Here is a 22,336-nt window from a genome sequence, read left to right as displayed (position 1 = left end):
TGTACTGTACTGTACTTAAGTACATTTTGAACTTTTGTACTTTTACTCAAGTAATTTGAATTCCGGACTTTTACTTGTAACAGAGTATTTCTACATTGCAGTATTGATACTTTCACTTGAGTAGAAGATGTGAGTACTTTTTCCACCACTGTGTAACCCAGGTTCCAAATAATTTGGTCACTGATGTCTGTGTGTTGCAAATACTGTCATACTGTGTCACTGTTGTCTGTGTGTCACTGCTGACACACATACACACACACACACACACACACACACACACACACACACACACACACACACACACACACACACACACACACACACACACACACACACACACACACACACACACACACACACACACTCAGTCTCACTCATCAATCAAGTCACATGACACTAATCAGTCACACCAGTGATTGTAATTGGTAATCACAGCCACACCCTATAAAATAGAGGCAGTCTGCAGTCTGCACTGCAGCAGAATGAGGTGCACACCATGCTCTGAGGCTGCTGCAGACTTCCACCCAAACTGACTGCTGGCACAACCTGCTGGCTGTGACTGCATGAATCTGATTGAATTGGCCAGGTTTCTTTTCTTTATAAGAAAAAGGATCATGATGGCGAGCCAACTAACCCCAACCCAACTTTAATGAAGTTTGTCCTACCAGGAGGGTAGACCAAAGTGCAGCAGCCACACATTCATATCCCCTCAAGTAACATTACACACTACACTGCCCTCACACTGCCACTTCCCTCTGACCATTGACAATACCTTGACCATTGACAAATACCTACCTGCTTAAGAACTCTGTTGGACTTTGATACTTTGACACCTTGATGAAAGTTATATTGAACTTTTTTTTTTGGATCAATACACAGTATCGTTTGCTTCAATCATGTCTCTTGCCTAGTTAATTTAATGTTGCCATCACTATAATTTTTTCCTCCATTTTCACCTGTCTGCAGTAAACTGGTCCTATACTGTAGATTTCATTAGGACTGTTTCATGTTTTCCCCATTTGGGACACCATATATGTTTAGTGACATAACTCCATGAGTATTAAAGCTACTTTTACACAATTGATATTGCTGGATTCAGTAGACATCACAGGTCCTGCTATGACAATCCATGTCAGAGTCACTACAAAGTAAAGAGAACATTCTACATAGATTTATATTTCCGCCTATGTAGGTATGTGTTCAAATGACTATCTCCTATTTACATTCAGATATTGACATTCAGTCTTTTTTTAGAATGTAGAGGAATGTCCTGACTTCATTTATGCCAAGTTTTAAATCTGTCAGAGCTTCCATTGTGAATCTACATGAGTTGTTATGCCTCAACCCCCAGACGGTCACGCTTTATTTTTTGGTTGGGGTGTATAACTTTATATATCAATTTCACCACTTTTGCAGTAAAATATTTGTACACAACAATCCATTTCATGTATGGGAGGCCTTAGAGATGAAGAAAAACTATGTTGTGTTTGGTTCAACCTCCGGTAGGGGTACCTACATTTTTTGGGGCCATTGTCACTAGCCTATAATTGTTGTTAGAATGTCGTGAGCAGGTCTGTCATCTGGTCCAATGTGTGGTACCGGTGCGTCAGGACCGTCAGCTTCTTGTGGCAGTGGGGGAAGAGGTACACCACGTTTCATTGCGATGTTGAGTAAGACACAGCATGCCATGATCATCTTACAAACCTAAAATGATGGAAAGATTTGAAAGTTAGAAAAGGTAACATTTTGGCTGAGGTATAAATCCAGAGTGCTAATTTAATTATCAGACTGGTCCGTTCGGAAATACAGCACTGAGCGCACTGGCCAATACAAACTAATAGGCCAGTGTGCTCCGGTGCTGAAGCTGTTCTATTTAAACGCACCTTCTACGGTTTGTAAAGCAGTTTGCCTTCTGCTGTGTCCAAACACAACCAGCGTCCTTTTAGAATGCCAATTGTGCGCTCGATGGTGGAGCGGGTGCGTGCGTGACTCTCATTATAGGACACCTCCTGGGCAGTCTATGGTCCGGTGACTGGTGTCATTAACCAGGGGGCCAGGGCATATCCACGATCTCCTAATAAAACAATTTATAAGAATATAAGGCCACGGGTGCAGTATTTTATAATTACTTAATTAAAGCTCAATTTGTAGGCCTAGCCTATAGAGTAAGCTACAGATATACATACAATACATACCAATGAGCCATGCGTCTCCAGCAGCTCCTTGTTCAAGGCGCATACCCACAGAACTGTTCTGAAAAATAAATGAGTCATGTGCACCTCCGGGGTACTGGGCGACCACATTCAGAAGGTTGTTCTCAGAGGCACAGATGAGTTGGACGTTTATGGAATGGTAGTGCTTGCGGTTAAGGTATGGGAAAGGTTCTGGAGAGGGAGCCTTAATGCGCACGTGCGTGCAGTCTATTGCGCCGATGGTGTTGGGTAGACCAGCAATAGAATGGAATCCTATCTTGATGGGTATCTGTAACGGCACATGAACATTCAACAGGTGAGGTACTGTACGTTGCATTTTCAGGTCTGGAAAATAATTGTAATGGAGTGTCAGGATACAGATTAAACAAGTGAAATTGGAAGTGATGACCCAAAGAAATGAGATCCAAAATTGGAACTGGAACACTGAAAATGTCACAATAGTGCAAAAAGGTTTTAACAGAACAATAACAAGCACTAACACTAACTAATCATTTGGGATCCACTCCTCTTTAGTCATCCTTACACATCCTCCCTGAAAAGATCATCTGTGAAGGAAAACTGCCCATATTCCTGCATTCCTGAGGTAGATGGCAGATGTGAGGCAGATGTGTGTGGTAACATTGTTGTGGTAGTGTTGGATGCAGATGTGTTTTGTGTAGAGTTGGATGGGAATGTGACCGATGCTGCTGTGTGTAGTGGTGCTGATGAATACATCTGTCCATAGGGACCTCTGCTTTGATATGGTTGCATTGGTGGTGGTGGCATGTTGTATTGTGGTGGTGGTGGTGGTGGTGGTGGTTGTATGACCTGTCTTAACAGGGAGAAGCCATCTGCAATGGAGCTAGCCAGTCTGTCAATGTTATTGCTCAACTGACTGAAACTATCAGATGCTCTCTTCTCTGATGCCTCCATCATATCCAGCATTCTCTTCTTCATCAGCAGTTCCTCTTCAGCGATGTTCACCATCTGATTCTCCGATGGGAGCTTTCTTTTAACCCTGCTTTGTCTGTGTCCATCAATTCTGGTCTTGAAAAAAAAAAGATTGAAAAGAATTGTTACAGCTGGCTTAAATACAAAAGTTAAACAACATACAGTAGACCATTGGTTCTCAAAGTGGGGTCCGGGGACCCCCAGGGGTCCTTGAGGGAGTTCCAGGGGGTCCCCAGCTAGGCACCAAATGGACCCTTATGGGTCTGTAACTCTGAGAGTGTACAAATGGAACGGGGCCATTTGGTTCCATTTGTACACTCTCAGAGTTAAATTAACATAGATTTTACGATATAAATTGGGGTCCAAGTGATAGAAATGCCATTAAATGGGGGTCCGTAGCCCTAATGCATGTCAAACTGGGGGTCCTTGAAATTAAAATGGTTGAGAATCACTGCTAGAGCCGTAAAAAATCTTCTTTTATGGGGGTCCCTGGCATATCTTTTCAAATGGGGGTCCGCGGGCTAATAAGTGTCAATTTGTGGGTCCTTGACAGGAAAAAGTTTGAGAACCACTGCAGTAGACCACAGACATAATATAAAACATTACAATCTTACATACCTGAAGTAGGGCTCGTCGTTCCTTGACCACTGAGGGGGTCAGACAGCTGCCATCAGACTCTTGCAGTGATCCAAACGCATCTGACGCTTCCGTGGTTGTAGGTGAAGGGGAGTCTGTGGTACGGTTACCTGCAGATGAATCCACGCTGTTGAGAACATCTGTGTCAACATCTGCCGTTTCGATCCCAGATAGAAGGGTGGTAGTTGCAGGGGAACCACCCCAGATCTGCTCGCACAGTTCGAAATAAATGAGTATTACCCTTCCATGGCCGCTCTTACGACCGGCGTCTACGGCTGCCCTATATTTACAACGTATTGCCTTGAGCTTTGTTGTTATTATGGACTTGGTAATCTCCTCCTTGCGATGAGGGTAGTCGGTATTTGGCTCTGGTGGGTACTGCTCTAAGAACAGAGACAGAATGTCGGTATATTTACTCATGCATGTCTCCCAGTCAACGTTTTCAAAGGATCTGTTCACTTTGAACTCGAGCACAACATTGAGGAACAATTCCACCTCACTGTCAGTCCAAACATAGGAATCCCCTTTGGCTTTTGGTGGCATTGTGGCAAAAAGAAAATGTACAAACTAACTGTAACTACTTTTTTACTGAGCTAAGGAGCTTGTGACGCTGATATCTTTCTGACGGAAACCGTAAAATGTAAACACGGAAATACTACCGGTAGTAGTTTTTTCCCCTAGGCCTCTGATTGGCCAGTGCGGCTTTAGGGTACAAATATATCCCCACCTGCTGGTGTGGCATACTATTGACAGCGTTTTTATAACGTTTAGCCGTTGTCGTGTGGACAGAGAGATTTTTTAGAACGGGGCCGTGTAGACGCTGAGGTTTTCAAAAAACGAAAACGAAATATCTGCGTTTATGAAAATACCCGTGTACGTGTGGACGAAGCCTAAGAGTGCTCATCAGTGTGTGTAGATTCTGTTCTTACCTGAGAACAGATCATAGCTAAGAAAACATTGGAGTATACCAAAATCTTCTTAAAAACTTCTTAAGTGGGTGTCAAGACTTTTAGGTCACTCAAGTAAAAAATATTGTGAAAGCATTCATGGGTCTAAATAATGTGACTTGTAAAAATACATTTCATATATTTACATTATATTTATATTTCATATGTTTACATTTCATTGATATGGTTCATACATTTATACGTCTTTAAAATGATTGTAACAGTAATGCTATGGTTACGTGAGACTGGTATACTTGTGCGCATGCGCAGATGCTACTAGTCGTCTTCACAATGTAGTCCATGAGCCAGAGCCCCAAAATTGAGCAATGATTATCGAAAGAGTGGGCAACACCAAACCTATATTAAATTGTTCATAGGGTCAATACGAGTAAATAAATATATGATAACCTCACCACAGGAGCAGCTTTTTCATGGTTATCACACATTTTGTTATTTTCCCCATACGTACATGACAGGTGAAAAAATGACAAAATGTAAAAAAGAGTTATCATAATGAAACTTCCTGAGTTGATTACTTACATGAAGACAATGATTTATCGTATTACAAGTTTTCTGAAATTGTATATTTAAATATGCAAATTAGGCATTAGGAAAATATGCCCACATTTGCATAACTTTCCAGAATCAAACATTGGAACATTGGACAAAGCCAGAGTCAGCATACTTATTTCATTTTGTTAAGATGTTGAAGTCAAAGGTTTTTAACGAGGGAATATTCAATATCTGGCTCAATTTTGGGGCTCTGGCTCATGGACTAAATGTCTAATTTGCATATTTAAATATACAATTTCAGAAAACTTGTAATACGATAAATCATTGTCTTCATGTAAGTAATCAACTCAGGAAGTTTCATTATGATAACTCTTTTTTAAATGTTGTAATTTACAAAATGTGTGATAACCATGAAAAAGCTGCTTCTGTGGTGAGGTTATCATATATTTATTTACTCGTATTGACCCTATGAACAATTTAATATAGGTATGGTTTTGCCCACTCTTTCGATAATGAAATCTTGTCTGGCTCATGGACTAATGGTGGAGACGTTCATTCCTAATCTACCTGCGACAGGATCACACAGCCAGTTGGTATGTTGTTGACAGTATTAGCTGCTAGCTTGGCCTGCTACTTGTATTCTGTTAACTGCTGGTTCATAATGCAACCTGATGATAACGTCTAAAGCATGTATGTGAATGTTTATGTCCATCACTGTGTTGGCGTTAGTTGGGATTAATGATTATTAGCCAAACCAACTTAATATGAGCCGTTAGCATGTAGCTAAGCTAACGGCTGAGTGATCGTTAGCATGCAGCTAATGCTAACGTCGTCGCCGTGACTGAACCAACAATGTAAACGTCTCATCAACAAACTTTATGAACCTTACTGTGGTTAATGTTAACAATGCTACCTAATTAGTACATTGAAGAGTTGTGTATTGGTGTATTTTGTGTCTTGTAAATTGGACACTGTAACTTAATGGTAGCTGGGGGACGCGTTGGTAACCGTTCAGAATGCATCATGGGTAATGTAGTCATTTGTGCTTATTTCGGTCCTACTGTGTTGAGCCTACTGCATACTGTGTTCCACTACATGCTGCTTATTTGTGCATCATATATTCTATGAATCTCCAAATCTGAGGCCATGGTTCTCAGCAGGAAACCGGTGGATTGTGCAGTCCGGGTAGGGAATGAGGCTTTGCCCCAGGTGAAGGAGTTTAAGTATCTCGGGGTCTTGTTCACGAGTGAGGGGAGGACGGAGCAGGAGATCAGCCGGAGAATCGGAGCAGCAGGAGCGGTATTGCAGTCGCTGTACCGCACTGTGGTGACGAAAAGAGAGCTGAGCCAGAAGGCAAAGCTCTCGGTCTTCCGAGCAATCTTCGTTCCTACTCTCACCTATGGTCATGAAGTGTGGGTCATGACCGAAAGAATAAGGTCGCGGGTACAAGCGGCCGAAATGAGTTTTCTCAGACGGGTGGCTGGCATCTCCCTTAGAGATAGGGTGAGAAGTTCGGTCACCCGGGAGAGACTCGGAGTAGAGTCGCTGCTCCTTCGCTTGGAAAGGAGCCAGCTTAGGTGGTTCGGGCATCTAGTACGGATGCCTCCCGAGCGTCTCCCTAGGGAGGTCCTCGCTGCACGTCCCACTGGGAGGAGACCCCGGGGCAGACCAGGGACCAGATGGGCGGATTACATCTCCACACTGGCCTGGGAACGCCTCGGGATCCCCCAGGAGGAAGTTGCTAATGTTGCTCAGGAGAGGAAGGTCTGGAGCTCTCTGCTGGAACTGTTGCCCCCGCGACCCGACTCCGGATAAGCGGTTGAAGATGGATGGATGGATATTCTATGAATGTATGGTAATGCTGTTTATTTTCTATTTCCAGGTTTATAACCTGTGGTCTGTACTGTGTACCGTGGTGGTTAAAAATAAAACTACAAAAGACAAACACGAGTTGTGATAAAGACGTGTGATTCCTGTCAGCCTATTCGGAGGGCTTAAGATTTGAAAGATCCGAACAGTGGGTTTAAGAAGACATTTCCTCTTAAGTACCGTTGCTGAATGAGGCCCATTGAGCCTAGACTCCTTTAACACAGTTTACAATAAACATAATGTTTACCCCTCCAAAGTCTGTGTATATTATGTTAGGACATGCCAGCCACGCTACCCACAGTCACTTCAAACAGTTGCTTCCAAACCGGCCGGTGGTCTTGATTATTAATCGGACGCAGCTGTGTGGTGTGTGTGCACGTGCCATGTCCTTAACCAGTGTGTCTGTGTGTATAGCGCACGGGCTGCCCTGTGACACTCATATTTAATTTATTCAGAACGAGTGAAGATTTAACACTTCCTAGTGTATTTATCCATTTTTGTATTCATATTCACCTGTCCTATGCTGTTTCCTGCTTGCTGCTACAACACATGACAGATGTACAGCTGTTATATCAACCACCTATGTGATAAACTCCTGTTGACTGGAGTCAGGAGTTGATGTGCAGTTGTACAAATACACTCTGCTGGGAAGTGCCGGTCCTGCCATGCCTTCTGCAATGTCCTGTAAATGCATTTGCAGATCTTGTTTTTGTGCATCGCTGACACTTCTTTGTCTGCATAGCGGCTCTTCATCTGCATACTGTATCTCCATCATACTAGGTCTGCCATTGCATGTTTCATCACAATCAGAACCCCTTTTACAAGACTTAGCGCAAACATCACAACATCCATGCCCTGGAGAAAATGGCGTTATCTTTTCCTCATCAATGAGATTAAGCAATTTGACACAGCGGCAAGTTGTGGTCGACACATTTGCTTTTTCATCTGGTCCGAAACCCCCACTATTTGTCTACCATGATACAAGATAAGAGAGTGAGAGTCTCTTATGTCTCTTATCTCTCTTATCTCTTTGCTCTCCCAATGACCTGCATGTAGCCCTGTATTTCCCTTGGTGGTCCACAGTGGATTACTATGAACCTTTTAAGGTGTAACACATGATACTGATATCATGTTCTACATTGTCTGCAGTTGCAGAATGGTACATATCATATCATACTACTACCAGTGCCAGATACATCGTTAGCACCTATTGGATACCAAAACGTCTTTCCCAGGGCCGTTTTAAAAAACATCTACATATAGTTGTGAACAGTCTGAAAATGTTCCCTGGTCCCTGTTAAAGAAAAAAAAACATTATTGTCATACATAACAATGCATAACTATTAATGACAGACCATAATGCTTTCAGCTTAACCCACAGCAGTTGCACACAACAGGAGTTTTTGAAAATGTAATTATTATTATTAGACCATTTGATAATAGCATTTGTAATAATAATAGGCCAGTTATTAGAAAGAACAATAGTCATAAAGCAAGCTATTACATTAATAATGATAATACTATTCATCATTCTTTTTTATCTTAACAATATAGAACGTACACTTGGCCAATAACTTATTTTGTTTGGCATGTTTTATGGATTACTCACCACTAGGCATGTAACGTTTTATCGTAAATCGATTAAAATCGATTCAAACTGGTGACAATTTTAAATAAAAAATGAACCGTGATAAAAAAAATAGCCATAATAAAATTTTGGACAGGTGAAAAACAAATTACTTTACCTGGGTTACATCTTCTGATAGTTGTACTTGAATGTTGACATGAAATAATAATCCTGTTTAGTGTTTCATTAGCGCAAGCATGAAAAAAATCTAAATACAGCGTGTAGTGACGCCGCTGTTCAACACACATTGAAAGGCTAGGATAAAGATACGAAGGATTCAACAGTGATGTCACTGTTATACAACAGGAAGTAGCGCGGACGTACGCCATTATGTTCAAAGCTTGTTATAAAGATACCAAGGATTCGTCAGTGATGTCACTGACATGTGAAAATACAGGATCTTTGAAAGAGAATCCCACGAGTTTTCAGTCATTTGCTACTGTATTACGGCCGGGACAAGTACCGTCGGGGGAGGCATGAACCTTTCGTGGGCCAAACTAACTATCCACCACCACCGGAACGACAAAAGCACTTGGACCCTCAGTCCCACACGCCCCATAATCATAATGGGAGACTCCAACCTTAAATGGCTACCATACATCCCCGACCTAAGCATCCAGGTAGACTCATTCCCGGGAGCCACTATGGGTCATGCAGCCAATATACTCAATAAGCTCCCTGCCCCGTACCCGGAAATTTCCAAGGTAATACTGTCCTTCGGCCTCAACAGCAGGAATCGGGGCACAATCCAATCATTTGAAAAGAATCTCAGAAAAACATATGAGCTGGCAGTGGAAAAATTTCCCCAAGCGACCATTTGGTTCGCAAAAATCGCCTTCTCTAACCACCTACCAGTGGAAGAGCACATTCGCATACATACCATCAACCGCCTTATCGGGCAGTTCCAACACATTGCGGCCCTCCCACGGGGTGACTTTCAGACACAACCCGATGACATACATTGGTTACCCACTACTGGTAGTGCCATCTGGAATCTCTGGAAACAAGCGTTAAACCAATCACGCCCTCTCTAAATGAGGGGGCCAAGGGGAACAATGTTCTGAACCTCTCCAAACACTTCTGCCCCACTGCAGCACACTTGGAAATACTAAATAAGGGGTTATCATTCATCCCCACTCCTGACCACTTCAACCATAAAACGACACCAAATCTTATACAGGAAGTTCACAGATACCACAGGAGTCTTAAAATTGCAGCCTTCTTTAATACAGAACAGGACTCGGACCCATACATAACACCATTTATCCCCAAATCCGACTGGGAACCAAGGAAAGACCAAATTCCCAAGGAAGTCCGACTCCTGATCAAACGGGATATGCGCATGATTAGAAACATCCCTATCTTACCCGCCTCCGAACGTAATATCACACAGGAAGAAACGGAGGCTCTTCACCAACTGCAAAAGAATGGCAAAATCATCATAAAACCAGCAGACAAGGGTTCAGTTATCGTTATCCTAGACAAGGAACAGTACATCAAAGAAGCCACTAGGCAATTGAGCATGCACCAATATTACTGCAAACTGGACTCACCTATATACGAACATACAGCCCAGGAAATAGATCAGGTCCTAGAAAAAATACTAAGATTAGGGTATATCTCTAAAGCACAAATGACATACCTACGAGGTGAGAGGCCCCCTAAAAAACGCTGCATTTACTTCCTACCAAAAATACACAAGGACCCCTCCTCTTGGCCGAACCCCTTGAAAATTCCGGCCGGAAGACCAATAGTGTCAGATTGCGGCAGTGAAACGTACCAAATTTCGGAATACCTGGATAGCTTCCTCAACCCCCTGTCCTCGTCACACCCTAGTTATATCAAAGACACATTTGATTTTGTTGCGAAGGTTAGGGCGGCTAAAATCAATCAGAATGACTTCATCTTCTCAATGGACGTAGACTCCCTTTACACAAACATAGAAGCGGGCCCCGGTCTAATGGCAGTCAGAAACTGCTTCACACAAAACCCCGATGCCAACAGACCAGATACGTTTGTTCTGGAACTATTGAAACTGGCACTTGTCCGTAACGATTTTGAGTTTAACGGCCAAACGTACCTACAGATCAAAGGGGTAGCGATGGGTAAAAAATTCGCACCAGCCTTGGCCGACATTTACATGGCGGAATGGGAGAAAACCGCATTAAGTAAATGTCCCCTCAAACCCTCACACTACTTCCGCTACTTGGATGACATCTGGGGCATTTGGCCACATTCCGAAACTCAATTTGAGGAATTTGTGCAGATTCTTAACGATGAGTGTCCGTCAATCTCCCTTAAGTATGTGCTGGACCCTAACTCTATGGATTTTTTGGACACAACAACCTTCAAGGGGGACAACTTTGCCACTACCGGGATTTTGGACACTAAGGTGTTCTTCAAAGCCACAGACACTCATGCCCTCCTTCACAAAACCAGCTATCACCCCAAACACACCTTTAAGGGCCTGGTCAAATCACAGTTGATTAGGTTCCACCGGATCTTTACCCGCCAGGAAGACTTTGAGGAAGCTTCCAAAACCCTTTTTGGGGTGTTAGGGGGAGGCTCTAGAAGGTCTTCCTCATCTAGGGGTTACTCCAGACGGCTGTTATATCAAGCCAAGAGGAATTTCTTGGTAACACAGGAAGCCCCCACGGGCAAGATCCTTCCCTTGATTACCACATACAGCAATAGAGCCATATACGCCAACCCTATCCTCAAAAACAACTTCAGCCACATGCTCTCGGGAACGCCAATACTGGACCAACACAGGACTATTTCGGCCTACAAGAAGAATCCAAACCTACAAAATCTCTTAGTACGTAGCAAACTCAAAACCTTGGGTCAAAAAAGAACCCCCCACCCCCACCGACAGCGTGGCATTTCGGTGGAAGTCAACGGTACCTCACACAGGACATTAAGTAACGGCTCCCTTCAACGATCTAACTGTGTCTACCTCATTCAATGTCACCAATGCGGCCAGAAATATGTGGGAGAAACTCAAAATGCCCTACAAACGCGGCTAGCCCAACATCGATACAATATCAGCAACTACAAAGATGCAGAAACCCCATTGGTAGCCCATTTCCTTCAACACGGTATTAAGAATCTCAAAATCACAATACTGGACAGCAAGGATTCCTGGACCGCCAGGCAAAGGAGAAGACAGGAATGGATCTGGATTAATCGGTTGAAAACCTATACTCCCTTGGGCCTTAATGTTAGAACGGACCACGCAGCATAGGTCATAACGAGACCCAGAAGATCAGCATACAAGAGTATTCAACCTTGCATAATGTTCATATAAATATTCCCATGACTGTATATATTTCTTTATTATCTTAAGCGTTAGCTCTTTACCTTACTAGGCTGTATTGTTGTATGGTTGACAGGATATTAGGGTATTTTTCATTGTAAATAGTTTATTTGAGTTTTGTGTTATTGGCTTTATAATGTGTGTTTTTGTAAAATTGCCTTTTCCATGTGTTATGCTCCTCTCGATTCCTACTTACATCAAGTCCCCATATAATAAAAATTAAAAATTGATAATAAAAACGGGGCTCCGATGAAGCCGAACTGAGGACAAAACGGGCCTCCGATGAAGCCGAACTGAGGACAACCCCGTTTGTATATATAAACATTTACCTTATTTTTATTTACTTTAATTAATAAGATAATAGAGAGAGAGAGGAAAATAATGTTTGGATACTTTGTAAGGTCCCTTCTTGACCGATTACTTAAAGTGTATTACCTTACTATGCCAAATGTTCCTTGATGGTCGATATATTTATTATGGCATGTTGATTGTTAAATAATTTTGTAGAAATTGGTGTTATTTGCTTTATATCTTTGTTTGGTTGTAATTTGCTTTTTCTATATGTTATATTCCTCTCACTACATACCTACATCAAGTCCCCATATAAATAAATATTGATAAATAAAAAAAACGGGGCTCCGATGAAGCCGAACTGAGGACAACCCCGTTTATATATTTAAAACAATTTTTAGTTTACTTTAATGGATAAGATAATAGAGAGAGAGAGGAAAATAATGTCTGGAAACCTCGTTAGGTCCTTTTGACCCATACTTAGTTCATTACCTTACTATGACAAATGTTCTTTAATTGTCAATAAATTTATTATGGCATGTTGATTGTTAATATTTTGTAGAAATTGGTGTTATTTGCCTTTTATTTCTTTGTTTGATTGAAATTTGCTTTTTCTATAAGCTTGCCTGTTGACGCAACTCCCTGCTTAACGTACAAGTCGCGCGCTGCGCGCGCTCCGTGTTTGGGATTGGTCTAGGAGTTTCGAGAATTATTTAGTCTACTGGGGGGTATATATCTCTCCTAGGTATGTGCTCGCCTGTTGACGCAACTCCCTGCTTAACGTACAAGTCGCGCGCTGCGCACGCTCCGTGTTTGAGATTGGTCTAAGAGTTTCGAGAATGATTTAGTCTACTGGGGGGTATATATCTCTCCTAGGTATGCGCTCGCCTGTTGACGCAACTCCCTGCTTAACGTATGATAACGTATAATATGAGAAAACAGTATTGTAAAAAAAAGAAAAAGAGAAGAAAATACTGCATTTGTGTAAGAGAAATAGTAAAAAAAAAGATTTTTCGGTCATTTGTCTGGATAATTATTTTGTTTAAAAAATCATGAAAAATCGTATCGTGAACCTGATATCGTGATTCGAATCGTATCGTGAGTTGAATGAATCGTTATATGCCTACTTCATCCACTGCTATGCCAAGTAAACGGTCTTGAAATAAGGGTGTTTGTAGCACATATCTCCAATAATTGTTTCCAACAAAAAGTTCAGGTGAGCCAAATACAATGGAGAACTAACTCTCCCTTTGAAATTCTCTCGTCAATGCCCATCTGTTTGCCTGCACCGGCTGAAGAGATGCCTTTGGAGTTCAGTAGCTGGACTTGATGTTGGAGAGAAGTGGACAGATAACTATCACAATTCCATCATTGGGTCATTTGGTAGAAAACTTGTTTCCTAGAAGATTGCATACCGTACCGAAATATTTGACTTTTACCGAAGGCAGTTGGTAAGCAAGTGAGAACGTCTCTTTCATCAATTAACCTTGAATGAATCCACCAAGTTTCTTCAAGTACTTTTTGGCATAGTTTGTTTAGGGCTGGGGCGGTATGGATTTTTATTTTCCGCGGTAATTACTCCCCGTTACGGTACGGCGGTATGTACCGCCTCATGCACGCGCGCGCGTGCACTCCATATTAATATAACAATAATAGGCAAATATATATGTGCAATCTGTCTTTCTATCTCCTACCTATCTAACTAGGCAGCTTCTCTTTTAGCCTAACGTTCACTTTTCAGGTTTCTTGCCAGAAAACCAACATGTTGACCTTATCTGGCTTAAGGGAGGACCTCATTGGTGTCACAACATTGCCAGCAGCACTAAATACACGCTCGGAGGCAGTGCTTGTAGCACATACTGTCAAGTACTTCTTGGCAACCTTGGACAAGAGAGGGAACCGACCCTGATTGCGTTCCCACCAGATGAGCGGACCAGCATGGGAATCGAGGGCTTCCTCCTGGAGGTAGCTTGTGAGCTCTGTGTCTACACGGATTCTCTTGGGGACCGGAGTGGAGGTCTGTTCTTTCCGTTTGCTCAGCAGGTCAGCCAAATTCCTCTTTTTGGGAGGAGGTGGTTCACTTTCTGATAATCCTCTATCTTCCCCAGACGCTGAGGTACTGGGCATGGCACCATCATCATCACGCCTCTCTTCAGGAATTGCGAGCATCTCCTCCAGTATCACATTTCTTAGTTCATCAACTGGGGTGCTGTCCCTGTATCTGGGATCAACAAATGCTGCCTTTGCCAACAGCTTCTGTATGGCAGGTGGTTTGTACTTGTCAGTCAAGACACTAGACATCTTCTTTTTTAAGTTGCGTGTCAACTTGGTCTCTTCGTCCTCAGACCTTGAGAGGAGATAATCCTCCGTTAACAGCTGCAACACTGGTAGCACAGAAGATGCTGTGACTGTATTTTCACCAGACAGTGCATCTGTAAAGTCAGCGACTGGCTTCAGTGCTGCATTTATTGACTGCAGTACATCCCTGCCCTGCCACTTAGGAACCAATTTACCAATTTGAGGCTGGCCTCATCACCCTCCAACGCCTTTTCAATGGCTGGCAGTTGTTTCAAAATGCGTTCAACCATTTTCTGTTTAGAACCCCACCTGGTAGGGCAATCCTGTGAATAAATAAAAAACACACAACAGCATTAGTAAAAGCAAAAGTAGACTTTAAGTAAGTAGACTAGTACGATTCCCTACCAATCCCTGTTAACTTTACAGACAAGCCGTTTGATCATACATACAACAGGGGCCAGTGCTCATGATGTTGTGAGTTAAAATGCCTGTAGAGGGCGCTATGAGCCTGTGAATTAACCTTCTTTTAATACACGCTGAAAAGTGGTTAATGTTTTGTAATAATAATCAAAATCTACAAAAACGAAGGTTTTCAAATAATTGTAGTGGAGTAAAAGTATAATATAGCCTATTTGCCTACAATTGGAAATACTCCAGTAAAGTAAAAAATACCTAAAAATTTTACTTAAGTACAGTACTTGAGAAAATGTTCTTTGTTACTTAACACCACTGGGTAACGGCCATACTCGCGGATGCATTGTACCGTTATAATAGATCGGTCAGTAACATACACGTTGTTAGTGTTATGCTTGTATAAACATTTAAAAACAGTGAAAGCCTAATTGTTGATAAAGAAATATACCTATAGCACAACTCACCAGAATTAAGGCAACTTTTGGCAGTTTGAGTTCTTCCTGCCAATACGCCAGCTTTTTCTTTTTTTTTCCAGCTTTTGGAAAAGCTCGTCACCAGTGCTCTGCACATGCGGGGGGAACCGGTCAGTTTCGGGTCATTTTTTTTCAGTTTCGGATTCGCTGATGACCCGAAACTGACAAGGTCCGCTCAATGGAATTGTTACGTCCAACTCTGGGTACACAGTATCCAGAGTTGACATATTTTCCCGAAACTGAAATTTCAATTTCACGTACACCGTCTTCAACTTCAGGGACGTCCGGTCTCACCACTAGGGGCGGTCACGTATCAAATCCCGAAGTTGAAAATTCGGGTGCCCAAAGTTGAAGGTCGCCGCCCCCAATTTGCATTGACTCCGCCCACTGCCCGAAGCCCCGCCCAGTACCCAAAGTTGAAGTTGAGGCTGAATTTCAACTCTAGGTCGAAATTACCCAAAGTTGAAGCCGAATTTCAACCTAAGTTCAAAATTGCCCCAAGTGGAAGTTGAAACTGAATTTCGACCTTAGGTCAAATTTGCTCAAAGTTGAAGCTCAAATGACCTGAAGTTGAAACTGTCCCCCTGGGGGGCCCTAAGGGCCCCGAAGCCCGAAAAAAGAACACAATGCTCTGTTGAGATGTGGGAACAATATATTGAAAGATTGGAGCGCAGAACTGTCGGGAAAAGAAAATGTCTCCAATCAGACCAAGATGCACAGATGCTCTTTCAGGCTCCAAGTCTAACACCATCCCCGCCCATCCCCGCCCAGTACCCAAAGTTGAAGTTGAGGCTGAATTTCAACTCTAGGTCGAAATTACCCAAAGTTGAAGCGTTTCAACTTCAGACACCAGGACCGGATTTTGAGTATCACTTATAGGTTACAAACGTAACCCCAGTTTTAGTACACTTGACAGTACCCAAAGTTGAAGTTGAGGCTGAATTTCAACTCTAGGTGGAAATTACCCAAAGTTGAAGCCGAATTTCAACCTAAGTTCAAAATTGCCCCAAGTGGAAGTTGAAACTGAATTTCGACCTTAGGTCAAATTTGCTCAAAGTTGAAGCTCAAATGACCTGAAGTTGAAACTGTCCCCCTGGGGGGCCCTAAGGGCCCCGAAGCCCGAAAAAATAACACAATGCTCTGTTGAGATGTGGGAACAATATATTGAAAGATTGGAGCGCAGAACTGTCGGGAAAAAAAATGTCTCTAATCACACCAAGATGCACAGATGCTCTTTCAGGCTCCAAGTCTAACACCATCCCCGCCCATCCCCGCCCAGTACCCAAAGTTGAAGTTGAGGCTGAATTTCAACTCTAGGTCGAAATTACCCAAAGTTGAAGCGTTTCAACTTCAGGCACCAGGACCGGATTTTGAGTATCACTTATAGGTTACACACGTAACCCCAGTTTTAGTACACTTGACAGTACCCAAAGTTGAAGTTGAGGCTGAATTTCAACTCTAGGTCGAAATTACCCAAAGTTGAAGCCGAATTTCAACCTAAGTTCAAAATTGCCCCAAGTGGAAGTTGAAACTGAATTTCGACCTTAGGTCAAATTTGCTCAAAGTTGAAGCTCAAATGACCTGAAGTTGAAACTGTCCCCCTGGCGGGCCCTAAGGGCCCCGAAGCCCGAAAAAAGAACACAATGCTCTGTTGAGATGTGGGAACAATATATTGAAAGATTGGAGCGCAGAACTGTCAGGAAAAAAAAATGTCTCCAATCAGACCAAGATCCACAGATGCTCTTTCAGGCTCCAAGTCTAACACCATCCCCGCCCATCCCCGCCCAGTACCCAAAGTTGAAGTTGAGGCTGAATTTCAACTCTAGGTCGAAATTACCCAAAGTTGAAGCGTTTCAACTTCAGGCACCAGGACCGGATTTTGAGTATCACTTATAGGTTACACACGTAACCCCAGTTTTAGTACACTTGACAGTACCCAAAGTTGAAGTTGAGGCTGAATTTCAACTCTAGGTCGAAATTACCCAAAGTTGAAGCCGAATTTCAACCTAAGTTCAAAATTGCCCCAAGTGGAAGTTGAAACTGAATTTCGACCTTAGGTCAAATTTGCTCAAAGTTGAAGCTCAAATGACCTGAAGTTGAAACTGTCCCCCTGGGAGGCCCTAAGGGCCCCGAAGCCCGAAAAAAGAACACAATGCTCTGTTGAGATGTGGGAACAATATATTGAAAGATTGGAGCGCAGAACTGTCAGGAAAAAAAAATGTCTCCAATCAGACCAAGATTCACAGATGCTCTTTCAGGCTCCAAGTCTAACACCATCCCCGCCCATCCCCGCCCAGTACCCAAAGTTGAAGTTGAGGCTGAATTTCAACTCTAGGTCGAAATTACCCAAAGTTGAAGCGTTTCAACTTCAGGCACCAGGACCGGATTTTGAGTATCACTTATAGGTTACACACGTAACCCCAGTTTTAGTACACTTGACAGTACCCAAAGTTGAAGTTGAGGCTGAATTTCAACTCTAGGTCGAAATTACCCAAAGTTGAAGCCGAATTTCAACCTAAGTTCAAAATTGCCCCAAGTGGAAGTTGAAACTGAATTTCGACCTTAGGTCAAATTTGCTCAAAGTTGAAGCTCAAATGACCTGAAGTTGAAACTGTCCCCCTGGGCGAAAAAAGAACACAATGCTCTGTTGAGATGTGGGAACAATATATTGAAAGATTGGAGCGCAGAACTGTCAGGAAAAAAAAATGTCTCCAATCAGACCAAGATTCACAGATGCTCTTTCAGGCTCCAAGTCTAACACCATCCCCGCCCATCCCCGCCCAGTACCCAAAGTTGAAGTTGAGGCTGAATTTCAACTCTAGGTCGAAATGACCCAAAGTTGAAGCGTTTCAACTTCAGGCACCAGGACCGGATTTTGAGTATCACTTATAGGTTACACACGTAACCCCAGTTTTAGTACACTTGACAGTACCCAAAGTTGAAGTTGAGGCTGAATTTCAACTCTAGGTCGAAATTACCCAAAGTTGAAGCCGAATTTCAACCTAAGTTCAAAATTGCCCCAAGTGGAAGTTGAAACTGAATTTCGACCTTAGGTCAAATTTGCTCAAAGTTGAAGCTCAAATGACCTGAAGTTGAAACTGTCCCCCTGGGGGGCCCTAAGGGCCCCGAAGCCCGAAAAAAGAACACAATGCTCTGTTGAGATGTGGGAACAATATATTGAAAGATTGGAGCGCAGAACTGTCAGGAAAAAAAAATGTCTCCAATCAGACCAAGATTCACAGATGCTCTTTCAGGCTCCAAGTCTAACACCATCCCCGCCCATCCCCGCCCAGTACCCAAAGTTGAAGTTGAGGCTGAATTTCAACTCTAGGTCGAAATTACCCAAAGTTGAAGCGTTTCAACTTCAGGCACCAGGACCGGATAATGAGTATCACTTATAGGTTACACACGTAACCCCAGTTTTAGTACACTTGACAGTACCCAAAGTTGAAGTTGAGGCTGAATTTCAACTCTAGGTCGAAATTACCCAAAGTTGAAGCCGAATTTCAACCTAAGTTCAAAATTGCCCCAAGTGGAAGTTGAAACTGAATTTCGACCTTAGGTCAAATTTGCTCAAAGTTGAAGCTCAAATGACCTGAAGTTGAAACTGTCCCCCTGGGGGGCCCTAAGGGCCCCGAAGCCCGAAAAAAGAACACAATGCTCTGTTGAGATGTGGGAACAATATATTGAAAGATTGGAGCGCAGAACTGTCAGGAAAAAAAAATGTCTCCAATCAGACCAAGATTCACAGATGCTCTTTCAGGCTCCAAGTCTAACACCATCCCCGCCCATCCCCGCCCAGTACCCAAAGTTGAAGTTGAGGCTGAATTTCAACTCTAGGACGAAATTACCCAAAGTTGAAGCGTTTCAACTTCAGGCACCAGGACCGGATTTTGAGTATCACTTATAGGTTACACACGTAACCCCAGTTTTAGTACACTTGACAGTACCCAAAGTTGAAGTTGAGGCTGAATTTCAACTCTAGGTCGAAATTACCCAAAGTTGAAGCCGAATTTCAACCTAAGTTCAAAATTGCCCCAAGTGGAAGTTGAAACTGAATTTCGACCTTAGGTCAAATTTGCTCAAAGTTGAAGCTCAAATGACCTGAAGTTGAAACTGTCCCCCTGGGGGGCCCTAAGGGCCCCGAAGCCCGAAAAAAGAACACAATGCTCTGTTGAGATGTGGGAACAATATATTGAAAGATTGGAGCGCAGAACTGTCAGGAAAAAAAAATGTCTCCAATCAGACCAAGATTCACAGATGCTCTTTCAGGCTCCTAGTCTAACACCATCCCCGCCCATCCCCGCCCAGTACCCAAAGTTGAAGTTGAGGCTGAATTTCAACTCTAGGTCGAAATTACCCAAAGTTGAAGCGTTTCAACTTCAGGCACCAGGACCGGATTTTGAGTATCACTTATAGGTTACACACGTAACCCCAGTTTTAGTACACTTGACAGTACCCAAAGTTGAAGTTGAGGCTGAATTTCAACTCTAGGTCGAAATTACCCAAAGTTGAAGCCGAATTTCAACCTAAGTTCAAAATTGCCCCAAGTGGAAGTTGAAACTGAATTTCGACCTTAGGTCAAATTTGCTCAAAGTTGAAGCTCAAATGACCTGAAGTTGAAACTGTCCCCCTGGGGGGCCCTAAGGGCCCCGAAGCCCGAAAAAAGAACACAATGCTCTGTTGAGATGTGGGAACAATATATTGAAAGATTGGAGCGCAGAACTGTCAGGAAAAAAAAATGTCTCCAATCAGACCAAGATTCACAGATGCTCTTTCAGGCTCCAAGTCTAACACCATCCCCGCCCATCCCCGCCCAGTACCCAAAGTTGAAGTTGAGGCTGAATTTCAACTCTAGGTCGAAATTACCCAAAGTTGAAGCGTTTCAACTTCAGGCACCAGGACCGGATTTTGAGTATCACTTATAGGTTACACACGTAACCCCAGTTTTAGTACACTTGACAGTACCCAAAGTTGAAGTTGAGGCTCAATTTCAACTCTAGGTCGAAATTACCCAAAGTTGAAGCCGAATTTCAACCTAAGTTCAAAATTGCCCCAAGTGGAAGTTGAAACTGAATTTCGACCTTAGGTCAAATTTGCTCAAAGTTGAAGCTCAAATGACCTGAAGTTGAAACTGTCCCCCTGGGGGGCCCTAAGGGCCCCGAAGCCCGAAAAAAGAACACAATGCTCTGTTGAGATGTGGGAACAATATATTGAAAGATTGGAGCGCAGAACTGTCAGGAAAAAAAAATGTCTCCAATCAGACCAAGATTCACAGATGCTCTTTCAGGCTCCAAGTCTAACACCATCCCCGCCCATCCCCGCCCAGTACCCAAAGTTGAAGTTGAGGCTGAATTTCAACTCTAGGTCGAAATTACCCAAAGTTGAAGCGTTTCAACTTCAGGCACCAGGACCGGATTTTGAGTATCACTTATAGGTTACACACGTAACCCCAGTTTTAGTACACTTGACAGTACCCAAAGTTGAAGTTGAGGCTGAATTTCAACTCTAGGTCGAAATTACCCAAAGTTGAAGCCGAATTTCAACCTAAGTTCAAAATTGCCCCAAGTGGAAGTTGAAACTGAATTTCGACCTTAGGTCAAATTTGCTCAAAGTTGAAGCTCAAATGACCTGAAGTTGAAACTGTCCCCCTGGGGGGCCCTAAGGGCCCCGAAGCCCGAAAAAAGAACACAATGCTCTGTTGAGATGTGGGAACAATATATTGAAAGATTGGAGCGCAGAACTGTCAGGAAAAAAAAATGTCTCCAATCAGACCAAGATTCACAGATGCTCTTTCAGGCTCCAAGTCTAACACCATCCCCGCCCATCCCCGCCCAGTACCCAAAGTTGAAGTTGAGGCTGAATTTCAACTCTAGGTCGAAATTACCCAAAGTTGAAGCGTTTCAACTTCAGGCACCAGGACCGGATTTTGAGTATCACTTATAGGTTACACACGTAACCCCAGTTTTAGTACACTTGACAGTACCCAAAGTTGAAGTTGAGGCTGAATTTCAACTCTAGGTCGAAATTACCCAAAGTTGAAGCCGAATTTCAACCTAAGTTCAAAATTGCCCCAAGTGGAAGTTGAAACTGAATTTCGACCTTAGGTCAAATTTGCTCAAAGTTGAAGCTCAAATGACCTGAAGTTGAAACTGTCCCCCTGGGGGGCCCTAAGGGCCCCGAAGCCCGAAAAAAGAACACAATGCTCTGTTGAGATGTGGGAACAATATATTGAAAGATTGGAGCGCAGAACTGTCAGGAAAAAAAAATGTCTCCAATCAGACCAAGATTCACAGATGCTCTTTCAGGCTCCAAGTCTAACACCATCCCCGCCCATCCCCGCCCAGTACCCAAAGTTGAAGTTGAGGCTGAATTTCAACTCTAGGTCGAAATTACCCAAAGTTGAAGCGTTTCAACTTCAGGCACCAGGACCGGATTTTGAGTATCACTTATAGGTTACACACGTAACCCCAGTTTTAGTACACTTGACAGTACCCAAAGTTGAAGTTGAGGCTGAATTTCAACTCTAGGTCGAAATTACCCAAAGTTGAAGCCGAATTTCAACCTAAGTTCAAAATTGCCCCAAGTGGAAGTTGAAACTGAATTTCGACCTTAGGTCAAATTTGCTCAAAGTTGAAGCTCAAATGACCTGAAGTTGAAACTGTCCCCCTGGGAGGCCCTAAGGGCCCCGAAGCCCGAAAAAAGAACACAATGCTCTGTTGAGATGTGGGAACAATATATTGAAAGATTGGAGCGCAGAACTGTCAGGAAAAAAAAATGTCTCCAATCAGACCAAGATTCACAGATGC

The sequence above is a fragment of the Gymnoscopelus braueri genome (assembly GCF_963280865.1).
Source record: "Gymnoscopelus braueri genome assembly, chromosome: 21".
NCBI classification, from domain to species: Eukaryota; Metazoa; Chordata; class Actinopteri; order Myctophiformes; family Myctophidae; genus Gymnoscopelus; species Gymnoscopelus braueri.
This window is presented reverse-complemented; position numbering follows the sequence as displayed.